The 17,916-nt window shown below is 39.1% G+C and overlaps 1 long non-coding RNA gene across 2 annotated transcripts; it reads right to left on the bottom strand.

Annotated features, from left to right (window-relative positions):
- Nucleotides 1–1,088: 1,088 nt before the first annotated feature.
- Nucleotides 1,089–16,039, bottom strand: LOC121887205. Of its 2 annotated transcripts, XR_006092939.1 has the most exons (5): nucleotides 15,925–16,039; nucleotides 15,695–15,747; nucleotides 15,464–15,569; nucleotides 11,052–11,111; nucleotides 9,886–10,109 (listed from the first exon to the last, which is right to left on the bottom strand). It is a non-coding gene; the product is annotated as an uncharacterized LOC121887205 (long non-coding RNA). The 2 variants fall into 2 exon arrangements; XR_006092940.1 differs by lacking the exons at nucleotides 9,886–10,109; nucleotides 11,052–11,111 and adding an exon at nucleotides 1,089–1,726.
- Nucleotides 16,040–17,916: the final 1,877 nt, after the last annotated feature.

A 17,916-nucleotide genomic window follows, 5' to 3' on the forward strand; every position in this document is an offset into this window, starting at 1 on the left:
CACTAATAGTCACATATACACTCTTTCTATAGCCTACCTCCACTACAACATATAGTATATGTAGTTTTAAGGCATGGGAACAGCATGTGACCAGTCATCATAGCTCAATTTCTGGGGGAGCAAGTAGCAACTGTGTGTATGTTTTCAAAACTGCAAAGGATTTCAAAAATCCACAGGAATCACTACAGCATTCTGGTATTCAAATCCCACCATTTGTGTGCCACTAAGCTGCATCTCACATCTCAGTGTTCCAGCTATAGGAATGGCTCGCAGGTTAACTACCTCTGCTGCAACAGCCCATTGAGAACAGCAGAGTGACAGTTGGCAGTAATGGGCATGACAAAGACCGACATGGAAAACTAAAGCTGTGCAGGACAATAGAGACAGCGCTCATCCGTAACTATTAACCAGAGACCTTTTCTGGTGCTGGTGGTGTAATAGCTCAGGTCTCAGGTCCTGAATCTGGCACCTGCATTTGTCAAACATGTTGAGAAAACTTGGAAGTGATTCATCCAAAGCAGCTGGGCTTGATATATAAATAGCTAAAGTGAAGAAAAGAGGAGAAGAGGAGAGAAACAGCTAATGAACTGTGGTGTGTTTGGGAAGAAATGAGAGCAGTGTGGGTCTGAAAGGGACCAACAGGGAATAAGGAAGGATGGCGAACGGAAACCAAATTATGCCCAAAAGCCTAAAGAACACACAAGAGCTGAGGGGATCCATTAACCCGAATTCCAAATCCTGTTGAGAGTTTTCAAAACAGTCTCCTTGCTTTGATGAATACATAGAGTGAGGAACTACATACATTAAACAGAGTATAAATATGATGCTAGTTTCTTCTCCCTCTCATCCATTGACTGAAACAGGGTGTTTTCATTGATATACTACACACTGTAGCTGTCAAACCTGAATGTGAGCATAATGTTTGCTGAACAGTGACCACAGTAGCCACGAGTAGCAATATGGTATAATGATAAATGCTAAAATATAGTGTAACAGTAGTACAAGTAGAGTTAGTGAGCTGACTATTTTCAAGTACACTCTTAAGTTTAGATAGTGTACCCCATAAAGTACTGTTCATAGCAGACCAAGTAAGGCTGTAGCAGCAAAAGCCCTAAGTGTACTGAATTAAGCAAGAGTGCAATTTAATATTTCTAAAACAAATGTTATATTTGTAAGAGAAAGAATGTGTTACTTCATTTGTCAAAAATAAGTATCCCTGTAATTGTACAGAGCCTCCTTTGTAGGTGCAAATGCTGTTTGCACCTAAAAAGAGTACCACAAATACTGTTTGGACAAAAGAGGAAGGGACATTTCCCTCCACTACTGTACAGGAAAATAATAATTGGCACTCCTATACACAGTTACAGACAGCTCCATTGTTTTTTGTTCATCAAGGGGTTGGCAGCTTTCAGTTTCAATAAGATTATCTCTGTGAGCTTGTGCAGCCTTGCAAGGAAATCTCTTTGGTTATGCTTGAGGTGTGCCATATAATTTCCACTTCTACCTTCTCTTTTTTTCCTTTTTCCTCTTTTTTTAGTAGGGTTCTGAAATTTCGCATTAAGAAATTAGGAAATTGCAGCACCGCCAAGCCATTTTCTTCCCATCTGTTTACTGTTAGTATCTAACCATTTTTTCTGACTGCTTCCTGTCTTCCTTGTCTCTCTTCTCCTCACTGCTCTCTGTTCTTTCCCTTCAGAGCCAGATGGCACCGTGTTGTAAGGTGGACCTGCCAGGAGAGACACACACAGACATACACACAAGACAGAAGATGCTTCACGCACATAAGCACAGACGAGTAACTGCACATTACATTCTTTTCCAGCACTCAAGGTATACACACACTAAGTTGTTTGCCTGGTAGTGACTCCCAGAGAAAGAAGACACCATCCAACTGCCGCCCCCCCAGTATGTAATGACAGTATTTAGCAGTTATATAGAATGTAGGTGCATTTCTATTTGGTTAATGTCAAAAACAGTGCTTCAGCAATGTGTGTCTCTGCTCTCTCGAAAGAGAAAATGCTTGAAAAAAAGCCTATTTTCTACTTGAACGCTTGTGCTAATTTCCTTGATGATTTAGCGCTGACTTTGTCTCTAGCACAAGTTACTCTCAGACAGGCAGTAGATGTAGGAGGACATAGATTAGGTGCTGAAATGAGCCAACGATCCAGTCCAAATCGGGAATCAGTTTTTTCTCTGCCATACGAATCCATACCATGGAATTTTTTGTTCCAGTGTCTCTTTTTATCTTTTCTAAGCCAATTATGGGCATTTTGAATTTATCTCTCCTCTCTCTCCCTGTGTGTTTCTCTATACACATACACACCAACAAAATGCACACATGCAAACAAATACCCAGATGCATAGACATAAATATTCTATATGATCTACACTCTTTTAGCACACACATGCTATATGAGGAAGTGGATTTTTGTGTCTCTGCACACAGACAAGAAAAGTGTTGTTTAGTTTATAGTTTATTTATTCAAAACACTGAATACTGCAACTCTGCAAAGGATTTAGCAAATGTGTATGCAACCCATACCCTACAAAACATTCTCTTATGTAATGTTTTACATTAGCAGTTATCTTCTGGAGGGAATGTAATGTCATCGAGAAAAGTTTATCGGAAAAACTTTTCAAAAAATTCAATAGGATAATGATGGGATCATTGCTTGCAGGGAGTAGTGTGACAGTCATGCATTGAAAAGTAAGGTTGTGGAGGTCAGGAGAGCAGGATTTTGTGACTTGCCATAAGAAATTATGTAAACTATTTGTCCAAAAGTGTGTGGACACCTGAATGTTAAGCACATATGTGATTGAGCATCTCATTCCAAAACTATAACAGCCTGCACTATTCTGGGAAGGCCTTCCACAAGATTTTGGAACCTGGTTGCAGGGTTTTTGCTTCCATCTAGTCCCTAGAGCATTAGTGAGTGATTGAGATGGGCCATTCCCACACAAGAAAACCATTTAACACTGCTTCCTGGTTGCCAAATCAACCCACAGTTTTTTCCGCTGTGGTCATGGTGCACAATGTTCACTTCAGTAATATACTCTTCAAACACTTTACACATCCACATACTGGTAAAAAATTATAACAAAACTCTCATAAACAGCAGGCAGCACACATGTGGTCTATATGATGAAATGTCCTTGTGGTTTGGTGTATGATGGACAAACAAAATGACCTCTAAAGATTTGCATATCTGAACACAAAACTGCTATACAGACTCCACAGCATCATACACCGACGAACCATGGCTCTGTAGCTTCTTTGTAATTCTGGGGAAGAGAAAAAATGTCACTCTCTCCTAGGGGTGGTGATAGAATGAACTCACTGCTTCACAGAGAGGCATACTGGGTTCATGCTTTCAACACAGTTGAACCCTTTGGCCTTAATGAGGAGTTAAGTGTGTTATGCTTCCTCTCATTCATGATATATGTTTCCTGCAGAACATGCACCTTTTGTACTTGATTCCATGTAACTCAAAGATATACATATGTGCATTCTTGTTTTTCGGTCTTGTTTTTAATGTATGGGTGTGGCACATGGACATTGGCTCTGGTAATCCCCGCCCTCATATCTACTATCCAATAGGTTTGAATTCCTGTTCCACCTTCTACCCAGTAACAAATGTACACCTATCCTAGGTTAACTATTTATGTGTTTGCCTTATGCCTTTGTCCTCTTTGACTAGTCTGTTTGCACAATTAAATGCAAGATTCAGGTTAGCAAGATTTATTCCAACAGCAAAATAACATGTAAAGTATAAGATTGACAGAGAAGAAAAGTATAACAGGTGACGTGTGATGCCACCGGATGCCCTCATCCCTGTCTGTTGAACTGGACTGAAAGAAAGTAGGACAGATAAGAGAGGTTGCAGAGTATATTCAAGGACCACTTGAGATACTGTTGCTTGCTACATTGACTCTCTCACTAGTAACTTAAGCAGCCTTGATATGCAGACCACTCCGCTTGACAGATTAATTGGTTCATTTAATGAATGATGGTTTATATATGAAGAGAACTGCACTAGATTAGACTTTCATTTTACTCATGGATGAAGTTCTGTTTTTGATTTGTCCTCAGCCCAGAGCAGCTATGCCTTTTGTGTTTTTTCTTGTTTTTCTCAGCCTGCTTTTCCCTCCACACCTGCCCTGCATTCAGTCTGGTTAGCCCTGCTTTGCTCCCTGTATCTTCCCCAGCCAATCAGCTCCAAGCCTGCCCTTGTGTCTGACCACCTGTTCCTCGTTGTTTCATTAGTTCTGTCTGTATTTAAGTCCTGGTTTTCAGTTCAGTCTCCTTGGGTCCTTTGTTGTTCAGTCTGCTCTTTTTATTCTGCATTGTTCAGTTCAGTTCTTCCTTGCCTGCACACAAGCTAAAATAAAGTTATTCATCAGTTTACACCGCCTGCATCCTGCATTTGGTCCCATCTCCTGCTTCTCTTCCTGACATGCTTGATAGGCAAATACTTCAGTGAAAACTAAAATATATGAAGCCTGGTTTGCTCTCAAATTTACTGTTAATATAGCAGAAGAGCCTGAATTTCGTGTGTAAAGCATTTTCTACTTGGCTCTTTTTACTTCTAGTTTTCACAGTATTATAATCAGTTGATAAAATAGCAATTAATATATACACTTTGGCTTCCAAAGAGGATATGACAGAAAACATTTGAGAACCATTAATAAAAAATATCTCATGCTGTAACATTACATGCCTTCAAGTGCACTAAAGTACATGGATGAGGTTGTCCTCATACCTTTGGCCATATACTGTACTGTACACATTGATCTGCTAAGACAATGCCAGCTTCATAATATTAGTATTTTTTTTGAATCACTTACCAGCAGTCTCATATAAGTGGTACCCTTAAATCTACTGTAACAAGGTATCATTATAAGCCATGTAACGTATTAAACAGAAGTGATTTAGAGAAAAGTCTACTTTTTCTTTATCCACAAGAATGTTCCTATTACATTGTACACCGCCTATGTGGTTAGGTTTATAGTTTGCCTTGTTAACCACCATGCTTCACAGATTCTTAGTGGCTTGGTCCAATAAAACGGCGTAACTATGTGAGAGAATGAGAGCGGGAGGGGATGAGGAGAACAGTGTTATATCTTACATCAATGTCACCTGATTACTGCTGATGAGCATTTAATGATCCTTTAAACAGACTTGTTTAGTTGAGAGATGAGAGGACAACAGGGAAAGACAGGAAACAAAAAGAAGGTTGGTTTTAAAAAAACAACGAAGCTGAGTGATCAGCAGAGAAAAAATATAGGGAGGGAATGCTATCAGTCCTCCCATGCTAACATCTCATTACAGATTGGTAGGCAGCAGAGGAAACATCCACTAATTGATGTGGAAGCAAACCAACGTTTCATTTGTCCTCATCAATCACAGCCAATGGCTCTGTCTCTGTTTCATCAATAATAGTTTCATGAACAAACAGCAAGAGCTATGTGGCATTGGCCTTGTAGCTCAGTGCAGTGGAAATACATCTTTTTTTCCGCACCCACGTAAAGCACTTTTTTATGTGCCTCACAGTACAGTGTGTACAGTATGTAGTCTGTCAGTTTTTTTGTTTTGTTTTTTCTGCTATAGGTATGCCCACAGCTTTTCTAATGTACTTGAACATTACAGGTCTTAGAATTTAATGTGTACCTCACAGTAATAAAAATATAACTGTCATACTGGAAACAGGAAGCAATTAAGCACAGATTAACTTTGTTCTCACCTTAAATTGACATCACAATTTGCTAAAAACAATTTAACCTTAAACGCATCAGGGGATTGCCCTCTCAATTTCAGCCTGTTTTTGCAGCACTCCCACAATCCTCTCAAGGAAAATCAGTGAATATAAAGGAGAAAAGGCCCACTTTAAAACTTTTCTTTTGTACAAAAAGTCCTCCCTTTTCCTTTCATACTTGCACATTTAAGTTTCACCTGACAGACATCCAATCACAGATGTAATTGCAGGGTGGGAACAGTATCAAAAGGGGGGTGTGTTGGATGGAAACACTGAGCATGAATGTCATGCCTTCCTTTGAAAAGCTCTGAAACCGCCTTTTCCTGAATAGATGGTGATTGTTAGAGGGTGACCTCAGCTGAACTGGCAGCTGGATTACTTTTGCGTGCTGTTCTCTGCTTACTGTCCACACCTCATTAAAGTGACTTAACACATTTTCCTGCAATGAAAATGGGGATGTGCTGTGATTACCATATTGTGAACAGACTGATACGGGAACATTGTTAGTCCAAGACATCAAATGAGGCGAAAATGCGTCCCTGACAGCAGACACCTGTTGACAAACACTTACTGCATGCTTTTTTTCTCTTGTTTACTTGTAATAAAAGCAGGCATGAGGCTGCTTTGTGCCTGTGATATGAACACTCCCTTCATTTCTCAATAAGTCTATAAGTCTAAATAAATAAGTGCTATTTGCCATCACCACCCCCTCCTTTCTATAATGCAAGACTATAGACTATAAGGAAATAAAGATGGCAACATGTCAGCTCCCCCAAAATGAAGCCAAAATATCTTGATCGCCCCCTGGTGGCTGGCTGCAGTATAGGTCATAAACCCCGCCTCCTCCATGTTAGAGGACGTCAAATACATTTTTCTCAAAGATGGTTTCTGTCACATTAGGTAGGTCTTATCATATTGATGTATGTTTAAGAGTTCATTCCTCTGATAAGTTTTGTTTTTGACTAGTTATTTGAGGATATAAAAAAAAAGGATGTGTGACGAATGACCAGAGCAGTTTTCTGAAGGAAGACGCTAATATGCCAACACCAGACGCTGTCGTCCCACCCCCTTGACTCTACTACACATACTCTTGCAAATGACATCACAAAAACAAGATGACAGCTACTGTAAACGCGACGTGTTGACTTTACTTTGCATAGTAGCAGGAAGTGGTGATGCGTCATCCATCTTTATATACAGTCTGTGTATAGGACAAACAGCAATGAGTGTGTGGGAGCTACCAATGACTCAGCAGGTGTTGAAATAACATGAAGAGTAACATGTAGTGGGAATCATTGCTAATGTCAGCACGCTAAACTAACTAACTTCCACTGCCTGTATGGATGCCAGTTAGCCTAGCTGGCTAGTTTCTAGAATAATTATAGAATATTAATTAATTAATATATATGAAAATAGAATTGTTTGGTTTAAATTTAACAGCACAATGGTTCTCCCAAAGGTTAAACATTGTAAAGGACAGATGTCTTAAATCGCTAAACAGTATATAATCAACGCTATGTGGGTTTGTTGAAAAAGGGAGAAAAATGTCATGTATCAATGTTTGTACACTAGACAGTATAACATACTCCAGTCAGTAGGGCACCACAGAAGAAGATTATTCAAATCAGTTCAATTTTACTCCAATAAAATGAACCATTACCCAAATTAATACAGTCAGGGGTTTTGCTGCCACAGCCTTACTGGTCTGGTATGACCATCTTATATGGTAATGTTGGCAAACAAAATGTTAGATATTGCTGTATAACGAACACTCTACTTATGTTATTGTTACACTATGTTTAGCTTGTATCATTATCCTATGATTGCTACCTGTGGTCAATGGATGCTGTTCAGCAAAAGGTACGTTCACTTTAGGACCTTTCAACAGAGTTCTCCCTTTCAACACAGTCAATCAGCAACATTGAAAAATTCAGCCTTGAACAAACTTTTGAACCAACTCATTGTTATCACTGTAAACTCAATGCAAGCTGTGTTAATGCTTGACAGGCATTGGTCAATTGCAATAAGGTCTCTGGTTAGCTAACCTAAAATGGATAGAATATAATGTATATTGTGCTTATTTAACACACATGCAGTGAAAAGCTTTCAGACTGTATGTTACTGTATCTTCTGCATCTCAGAAAAATGACTAACCACGTGCAATGTCAGCCTTTAAACAGATTTGTCCTCAGATCTTGTATTTATTTTCTCTGAGGAAGTAATACATGTAAGGATAAACAGTTTATGCACTAGAAACCACAGAGAGAGAATACACCCCTCCAACAAGGCCTCACAATCCTCTAAACATATTATTTTTGATAGAAATATTTCTACAATAACACGCAAATGGGACTGAAAACACAACTGCTTTGGTGGAGGTAAAAAATAACAAATTTAGAGGACTCTGGCACTGGCACTCCCAGAGTGCTTTCTAGTTTCTGATTTTATGTTAAGTCTGCCTGCATGTAGCTGTGACAACTCATATGTCTGTCTCTTTTCCTTCTCTTCTAATTCCATTCATTCTTTTTAACATTCAAGAGTGATACGATAAGTCAGGAAGTTTTAGAAGGAAGTGTAGCCTTTTTATGAAAACAATCTACACATGTACATGTGAGTGAATATGCATATACAGTATAGGAGTTTGTACCAGTGAGTAGCCTTATGGTTTACTTTGTAGTGATGGATGGGATAGGGAATAGGAGGCCCCAGAGAGGACAGAAGGTGGAGACACAACTTTCATACCCTCAGAAACCAGTCAGTACACTTGACAGAGAAAGAGGGGGGAAAAAGACAGATGGAGAAGAAATGGAGACATCACAGAAAGAAAAGTAAATTCAAGGGGAAAGTTCCATCAATTTTTGATGAGGGAATGTATAGGAGGACATAGTGAGAGTAGAGAAGCAACACAAGTGGAGTTTCCTCCCACTTCCTCAATAAAAGGACAGTGGCTGATAATGTATAGTATATCCCCTGAAAATGCACCTCAAAGCTGAAATTGGTACAGTTTATCACTTTGATATGATGCTTATGCTTATGATGATGTTAGAAATCGAAATGATGTTTAAAATGCAACAAAGATTGACAGAACAATCATGCTTGCATCGCTGTCACTGTCACAGCACTGTCACCATTTCAGTTGCTGAGATAAGCTAATGACAAAGCATAGACCTATTGCTGATAGTAACGCAACACTTCCTGCATGTGCTCTACAATAAATGTGTTTATAAATGGCAGTTCTCATTTTTGTGATAAATTGGTATGACATCTGTTTGTCTATGAAGCAATACCTGCCATCCGTGTTCCCCAAAAAATGCTAGCCTTAAAGACACGGTAAAATAAAGCAAAACAGTTCTCAAATTCTGTAGTGTCGCTGCATCAATTGTTCTGCTTTCTCAAAGACTATAAAGCTCCTTTCACACTGCAACCCTGAAATTAACTGGACATTACCCAAAGGAGCTGGATGTGTGAACGGGGATGTCCGAATTAGTCAGACCGGACATTCAATGGACTTTACCCTGCCAGCTCCCTCGTACTAAGTCCGTGTAATGTCTGATTGAGCCCATGTGTGAATGGATCAGGTCATTGTCTGGAGAATTCACAGTGAGCTGCTTGCTGCCGTAAGTGCAACAAAATCCGGCAGTAAGGGAGACAGTACAAGCAATTTATCAAACAACTGTTAAACAAGCAGAACATATACTTAAATATGACGTCTTTGACTTCCAGGAATCAACCCCCCTCTCATCCAGAGCCACTATTTTACACATGCAACTGGCGCTGGATAAACACAGCAGGGCAGCTAAGCTGCATTGTTTTGACTGGGCCTGAACACTCTGCTATGAAGCAAGTACTAATGGGAGAGAGGACTTCTTGTGACTTCTCATAAAATAAAAGCTGTTTTACATCTGATGAAAAGCTTTAATACTGAATTACAATCACAGCGTACTTTTTGCATTATGTCCCTGCCTCCTGCAGCTCTCACCTAAACCAAACCCAAAATTGGAGGCACACTGTGTCACACAACAAAAAGGAGACACACTATGTCAAAGAGTTAACAAAAGATAATTTATTAAATCAAATTAAACAAATTAAATATCTAATGTATTGGGTGTGGATGTCAGCAGGATCAGTGCGAGGTGCGTGATGCCTGAGTGGAGAGAGTGTATGTGTAGGTGTTGGAAAGTGCATAAAAGAGAAATAACTAGACCCAAACCGAAACCGGAGGGGAGAGCAGAAGGCTGAAAATAACTGCAGCCAAACATAGTCAGAGGGAGAGAGAGCTGCCTCAGCTGCAGCCCAGTATTAATAACCTGGCCACACCAAGGGCCCTCGGGTGTCACCAGTTGCCCTAACAAGCACCTGTAGGAACAGAGCAGACAGGTACATCCCAAGGTCCCCAGACAAATCAAAGCTTATGGAAGACAAACAAGCTCAAGTGTCTCTTTAAGGCTCAGGTGACTGATGATAATGAGTTGAAACTGCTACTGAGTGAGACTCAATATTTTTTCACTCACAATAAGTGTTTATGTCTTTGTATTAAAGGAGAGTCATTCAAATGATTTTCATTCAGTCAGTTAAGTTTAATATGAGTGTAACAGGGCGAATTTAGGAGAAACATCAACACGCGTGAGTGAGGGAGTACGATTGGCATGGCAAAATGGCACATAAGTGAAGGTCGGGAACCACTGTACTAGACCATCTGCTCAGGACTTGCACAGGACGTGATGCAAAACTGCGACTATACAGTAGGAGGCACTGAACTACATAAAAAAACAGAAAATATGTAGAAAACACAGAAATTGCCTGGAAAGCAAAATAATCACTCAGATGCTTTTCATTGTGAATGAATCTGGCAGCCTGTCAAGTAAACATGGCATGTCAAACTTTTGATATGTCAGTTAGAGTGGAACGAATTGATTAATGGCTGCTGATATCCGAAGCAGAAAGCAGATACTCTGTCAAAACATGTCAGAATGTGAGTGATGTCATTTTGCTCTTTTTAAATATATAGTACAGCAGTGCCAGTGTGTGCATAGACCACCTCTCTTTCCCTTTTCCTACACACACACACAGGTAAGAAATGCCCAGTCTTCATTAGCAATTAGTGACTTAATATGCCGCCTTGCTGTGGAAGTAGCTGGTATTATGTGTGTGTTGGAGGGGTCTCCAAGCTCTTCTTTCATCTGGTAAGACATATATTAATTTTCAGATTCGTATAATTGCATGTTAATTTGTCCCATCCCCAACTGGGATTATTCCGTGTTCTTCTTTTTACAGATGAGTGTCGTGCTTCTTACTGACCTAACAGCTTCAGTGTGTCCATGGCTAGAAGATAATATGTCCTGGCCTCTCCAGTATGTTCTGGAGGTCAGAGACGAGAAGAGAAAATTAAGAAGTGACCGGAAGGACCTTGATTCAAGACTCCAATTTCCTCTGTTCGGAAGCCAAGCTGGAGGCACTGATTGTCCATTTTCTGGCTGCAGTCTGAGAGCTTTTCGAATGGCTATATTAATATAATATTAAAAAATATTATGGCATTTTGAAAAATATGCTTTTGAACTCAATTAATATGTAAATGAAGCCACTCATCAGCATGGTAACACTCTAGATTTAGTAATAACAAAAGGGTCTCAGTATTTGAACTACCTACTTCTGACCATCACTGTGGGTTCTTTGATGCCAATGTAACCCTAACAAAGAATAAAAGGGAATTTTTGGTTCAGAAGAGATTCCTAGATGACAAGGCTGAAACAATGTTTATTAATATTATGAGATCATTTGAGCCATACAGCTGTGACTGCACTTTAAATGACATGGTTGAAAATTTCAATAATGCATTGTTGTCTGCTTTAAATACTGTTGCTCCACTAAAAGTTAAAAAGAGGTCAACTGACAGAATCTCCCCGTGGTTAAACAATAACACTGTTCATGAGATCAAGAGAATCTGTCGGGCAGCTGAAAGAGAATGGAGGAAAACTAGACTCACAGTTCACCGTGATATATACAAAGAAGCCGTGACTGTCTATAACAAAGCAGTATGTCTGGCAAGAGGGGATTACTTTTCCAAGATTATTTCAGAGAATACTGGGAACTCTAGAATATTATTCTCCACTACTGACCAGCTACTTAACTCCCCAACCCCCTGCAGTTCTCTGCATCAAAATGTGAAGAACTTGCATTGTTCTTTAATAACAAAATATCAATTAGAGCCAGTACTGCTGCTGATGTAAACACAGATGATCTCAGCAAATCCTGCAAAAATGATGTAGCCATGGGAAAATTCACCTGAATTACATTAACTGAGCTTTGCAAGATGTCACTGAGTGTAACTCTTCCACCTCATGTATTGACTCATGTATTGATATTTTTTTAAGCTGGAGGAATTTCAGTCAAGCTTTAGAACATAAAACTGCTCTTACTAAAATAACCAGCAACCTCAGACTAAACTTTCATGAAAACAAGGTCTTTGTTCTTATCCTCTTAGACCTAAGCGCAGCATTTGATACGATTGACTATGATATACTAAATCAATCATCTGGAAAAGTAGGTTGGTCTTTCTGACTGTGTTAAACTGGTTAAAAACATGTATCAAAGGAAGAATGTTTTACATCAGTCTTGGAGATCATGTGTCTGAGGAACATGACAACAGCTTTGGGGTCCCATAAGGGAGCTGCCTTGGTCCGTTATTATTCTCACTGTATGCTAATGTATGTTTCCATAGTTACGCGGATGACACGCAACTGTACATCTCTGCTGAACTAAATGATGCTGCAGCTATAAACTCCATTACTACCCACCTTCTGGAAATAAATAAATGGATGAGCAATAATTTCTTGAAGTTAAATGGGGACAAAACTGAAATCCTACTAGTCATCCCCCCCAAAAAAAGAGAAATACTGTTTAATAATCTGGGGAAATTAATTCCCTGGATTAAATCTGAGGTTAGATCTAAACTTCAGGTCCCACATTAACAAGGTGATGAAAATATAATTTTTCCTCCTTAGAAACATAGCCAAAGTACAATAATTTATAATAAAAAAGATGCAGAAAAACTGATTCATGCCTTTAATTCAAGCAAACTTGATTGCTGTAATGTACTTTTTACTGGCCTCCCTGAGACGTCAGCTCAGCTATTAACTAGAACCAAGAGGAGAGACACATTAGTCCAGTTTTAGCTGCTCTGCACTGGCTTCCTGTGACATTTAGAATTGACTTTAAGATCCTCCTCCCCCATACAAAGCACTTAATGGGCCAGGACCAAGCTACATTGCTAACTCCCTTGTGAGCTATTTGCCTTCAAGAACACTGCAATCATCTGCTGCTGGTTTATTGGAGTTTCCCAGCAACAGTCAAAAGAAAACCAGGGATGCAGCCTTTGTCAAATACGCCCCAAAACTATGGAACACACTACCGAAAGAAATCAGGGAAGCCAGCTTGCTAGATATTTTTAAAAGAAAGGTAAAAACTTATTTCTTCACCTTAGCCTTTAACAAGCTTTTTTCTCAGTCTTCTTCCCACCACTGCACTTCTTTTAAAATGTTGAATTTTACTTGATTTTATACATTCTATGTATTGTTTTAACTTTTTTTTTATTTTATTATGTATTGTCACTTTATTTTATCTTATATCAAAATGTTTTATTTCCCCCTATGTACATTTACATGTTTTTATGTTCATTGTATGCCTTTTTTATGTCTTTCTTGATGTGAAGCACCTGCTGCATTTAGTTTATTTTGCTGTAAAGCACTTTGAACTTTTTTGTATGAAAGGTGATATACAAATAAAGTTATTATTATTATTATTATTATTGTTGTTGTTGTTGTTGTTGTTATATGTGTTATTGTATATCAGAGTTAGATGAAAAAATCTTTCCATCACCAAAAAACAAACAATTCCAAAATTCAGGCGACTCACCTATGAAGACTTATTACTCCACTGATCCATAAAACTCTGACAAAAACAGTCTTGTTACATTGGCAAAGGTCCAGTCGACCCAATCCAGTAAAATATTTAGTCCAAAACACATTATTTAATCAATAAATACCCACAAACTGCTGTTGCATCATTTCAAATTAGCTGGTGTTACAAATCAACTGGTTTTCGTGTTTCTCATGATGACAGCAGATGTTCCAACCATAGAGAGGAAACATAGCTGACCTCGCGAATGCCTGATTATAATTCTATATCACTCATGATTTCTTAGACTAGGCTATCCATCTGATTAATTGAGCTCATCGATGGCTCATGGAGTTTAGTGAAACTGTGGGATCAGATATTCTTAACCATATTTTGTTGTATTTTCTTCCTAATAATAACTCCCCACCCAGGTTTTGATACCAGGTATGAAATCTAAAGGAAAACTTACGGTGCATTGTGCTAGACCACTGAACCGTGCAGCTTTCAGGATAAATCACTCACTCAAATACATAGCCTATTTCGAAGCAAAAATGACAAATGCATATTATCTTTGGGGTTTAAAACATCTCTGCCAGCTTAACTTCTAACCACTGTTATTGCAATGATAGCAGCCACACAAGCCCAGTTTGTTGCATCTCTGAAGTTAAACATTTTTCAGATCAGAGGTTATAATGTCTTCAGTTACTCAGATGAAAATAACTATAATCATCTGATGTTTGGACCATGTCCTCTTTGTGGTGACATACTTTTGGTGAAGTCAAAGTTGCATTATTAAAACTCTTGAGACACATAATGTTGGTCATTCCCATTATAAATATATGCTGGGATGTCTTCATTTAGTGGTTTGTTTTGTTTTCCTCTGTGTGCTGTAAAGCACTTAGGATCATCTGTGTTGTGTGTAAAGTGCTGAATAAATAAAGTTGAGCTGAGATGAGGTGAGTGATGTATAGTTATTTGTATAACTATACATTACTGTGTATAGTAGCTGATTATGTAGTTGGTAATGTTAAGTTGGTTCTCCTAAGTTGCCTACACCATAATTTTAACCATACATCTGATATTATCCAGCCTACTGATAGTATAGCCACAGTCAATTTATTAACAAAGATAAAATAATAAGTAGAGGCAAGCATTGCTTTTCACTTTCCCCACCCAGATTTTTCTGGCTGGTCTGGGGGATTGAACCAACAACCTTCTGATCACAAGTTCATTTCTTTAACCTTCAAGCCACCACTGCCCACACAAGGCTTGTGTAACTTACGCATTTAATCTGTCAGCAATTTTTTGCCAACCCATCTTCCTCGCACCTTGTTAGTTGGGCAGTATTGCCCTTTTTGGTGATAACTCCTTTATATTGTTCATATAGTTTCATGAGCAAGGTTTGTTCCGGTGCTGAGAAGATCGCTCTAGTTTTTCCCTCTTTTTGCAACATAGTACTGTCTTTTCAAAAATTAACTGTTCTGGGCTGCTTATGTACTCTATGCATGTGCACGATGCAAGTGCTTATTCAAGCTTGGTTAGTGTTAACATTGACCAGACACAGCTGAATTGTGTTAGTGGAATGGCTTTAGCCTTAAGTGAGAGTCGACGTTAATTCAAGCTGGGCTTTTTCAAGTAAGTGCAGCTTTCTCTAGCTGTGTTGATAGAATATCCCCCTGGTCAACCAGAAAGTCAGGCTTTTGTCCTTTCAGCACATGCTCCACCACCTTGAATGGCCTACAGATTGGAGTAAGTTCTCTCTTTTGGAGGCGATGGATAATGGACAAATGGACAGATGGACAAACTGGAAAACTTACTTTACAGACCAGCACCTCACATGATGTGGTGTCTTGCTGGTGGGGGTGAGAAATGGTGTTGTATGACAACCTGGACACATTGACATTCCTCCTCCTGATGAAGGCTCTACATCATGAAGATAGAGGGGTCAAAGTATGACATGCTGCTTTTGCGGCTATGTAAAATAGTCTATTTACCATACCAGAGATAAAACAGGTGCACTTAAGAGGGATCGTCCCAGATTTGCTTACTTTATTTCACTGCATTTCTGCAGCTGGGCTGTCTTTATACGTATCACTAGAATCTGGAAATAGGGAATATCACATGTCCTCACATCATAGTGGTTGTTTTCCCTTTATGGCCACAATATTGTGCCTGAATTATAGATGTTGATCAATTTAATAAATGGAAATCATTTCAAGTGAGTTTATTTGGTTCATGAGAAATTAGGGGTATATAGGTAATTTCCTTGTTCACTTACCCATTTTCAGATGTCAGCTTCCATGCCAGGCCAATAATATCTGCTGATGGAGTGGTGGGTTTTAGCTACACCCACAGTGTGCCCCGACACTGCTGCAGTGGAAGTCTTTGAAGATCCCTCACTGAAAGAAAAACCCTGGTGTTCATCATGGTTTTGTCTCCTATAAATGTAGAAAAGCTCTCTATCTGGAGAGGGAGTTGCTCCTGAATTACTGAGCACCAACATGTCACATTTGTGGATTTCTGGGATTATTTACCTCTTTAAGGATAAAGTTTGCTGCTCTCATTTTTGATGATATACTTCTCACGCTTGTTACATCCCTTTGGGAACAGATTGTGGACTTTGAAGTCCATCAGCTCCTTTACGAGTTCTGGATCCATTTTGATGCACTGGTCGGCTGTTCAGTGCTATTATTCTAATCATGGTTCCAATCTCTCTGCTTATATAGGGTTATGGGTAATTAGATAATTGGATGAAAGTCACTCACCGCTTGCAGTTGACTGCAGCTGCATGTTTTTTGCCCAAGTCAAATTTCCCCCCCAGGGACAATAAAGTATTTCTTAAAATGCATGAAAGGGCTGAGCTGTGGTAGTGTGGTCATTGTTAATCTGGTTAATTATTTGTTAACTAGTGAATTAATTAACATGCACAATGATGTGGAAATGTTGTCAAACACTCCGGCCTCTGTGTTTAATTCCAGGATCCCTGTAGGATCCCTCTGTAGGGTTCCTACACCTTTTCTCCTTGAAAATACAACATTAAAATTCAAGTGTTTTCAAGGATTCCAGCACCCTGTACGAACCCTGTGTAGTGTAAACTTCAGTGACAGCGGTATGCATGTTGTGATGTGAATACTTTACTATGTTGTCATCGAATCCCACAGTTTATTTTTTTCCCCCAAATAACTGAAGCAGACATTATAACCTTTGATCTTAGAAAAATGTTTAATTTCAGAAGCACAACAAACTGGGCTTGTGTGGCTGCTATCATTGCAGTAACAGTGGTCACAAATTAATCTAGCAGAGGTGTTTTAAACCCCGAAGATAATATGCATTTGTCATTTTTGCTTTGAAATAGGCTATGTGTGTTGGTGTGTGATTTAACCTGAAAGCTGCATGGCTCAGTGATCTAGCACAATGCATCATATGTTTTCCTTTAGATGTCATACCTTGTATTGCAACCCGAGTGAGGAGTTCTTATTTGGAAGAAAATACAACAAAATGTGGTTAAGAATATTACTGATCCCACAGTTTCACTACACCCCATGAATCATCAGTAAACTAAATTAATCAGCTGGATAGCCTAGTCTAGAAAATTATTAGTGATATAGAATTATAATCAGGCATTCGCGAAGTTTCCTCTCTGTGATTGGAATATCTGCTGTCGCCATGAGAAACACCCAACGTTTACAAAGGTAACCAGTTAACAGGAAAACCAGTGGAAATGTAACACGGGTAGATGTGCTTATCTTCCACGTCTTTTCCATCATAACGCGAGTTAGCAGGTAAACATTAGCGATAGCTTTGTATCAAAATGGTAGCTGCACTCTGACACCTCACTTGACCCAACAGGAGCTTCCATGTCCTGTCCACATCCTACAATAGCCAATGAGAGTCCACGTTGAAAGGAAGTGCCTGCCCCTCTTCTCTTCTTTTGTGTAAAGACCAAGCCAATAGGAACAGATTGTGCTGGTGACTGGGGCTTCGTATAGCCAGTGAAATTCTGAATATAACCATATGCAATTTTATTGGGATCTATAAAGCCACAACAAGGAAATTATGTAAATTTCAATAGGTTGCTGTGTGTTGCTTTTTATATAAACTGCTCTTCCACCATAGCACTTGTTCTGACTCTTTTCATATACACAAAGTTTAATTTCAAGAAGGGGAAAAAGCACTAGCCTATAATGTGTTTGTTTCAGTTACTCTGAAGCAGGAGTCCTTTGGAGTCTCCAAATGGACTTTTTTTGGAAAACACCTAGATATCACTTCA

This window comes from Thunnus maccoyii, chromosome 20 (genome assembly GCF_910596095.1).
Source record: "Thunnus maccoyii chromosome 20, fThuMac1.1, whole genome shotgun sequence".
NCBI classification, from domain to species: domain Eukaryota; kingdom Metazoa; phylum Chordata; class Actinopteri; order Scombriformes; family Scombridae; genus Thunnus; species Thunnus maccoyii.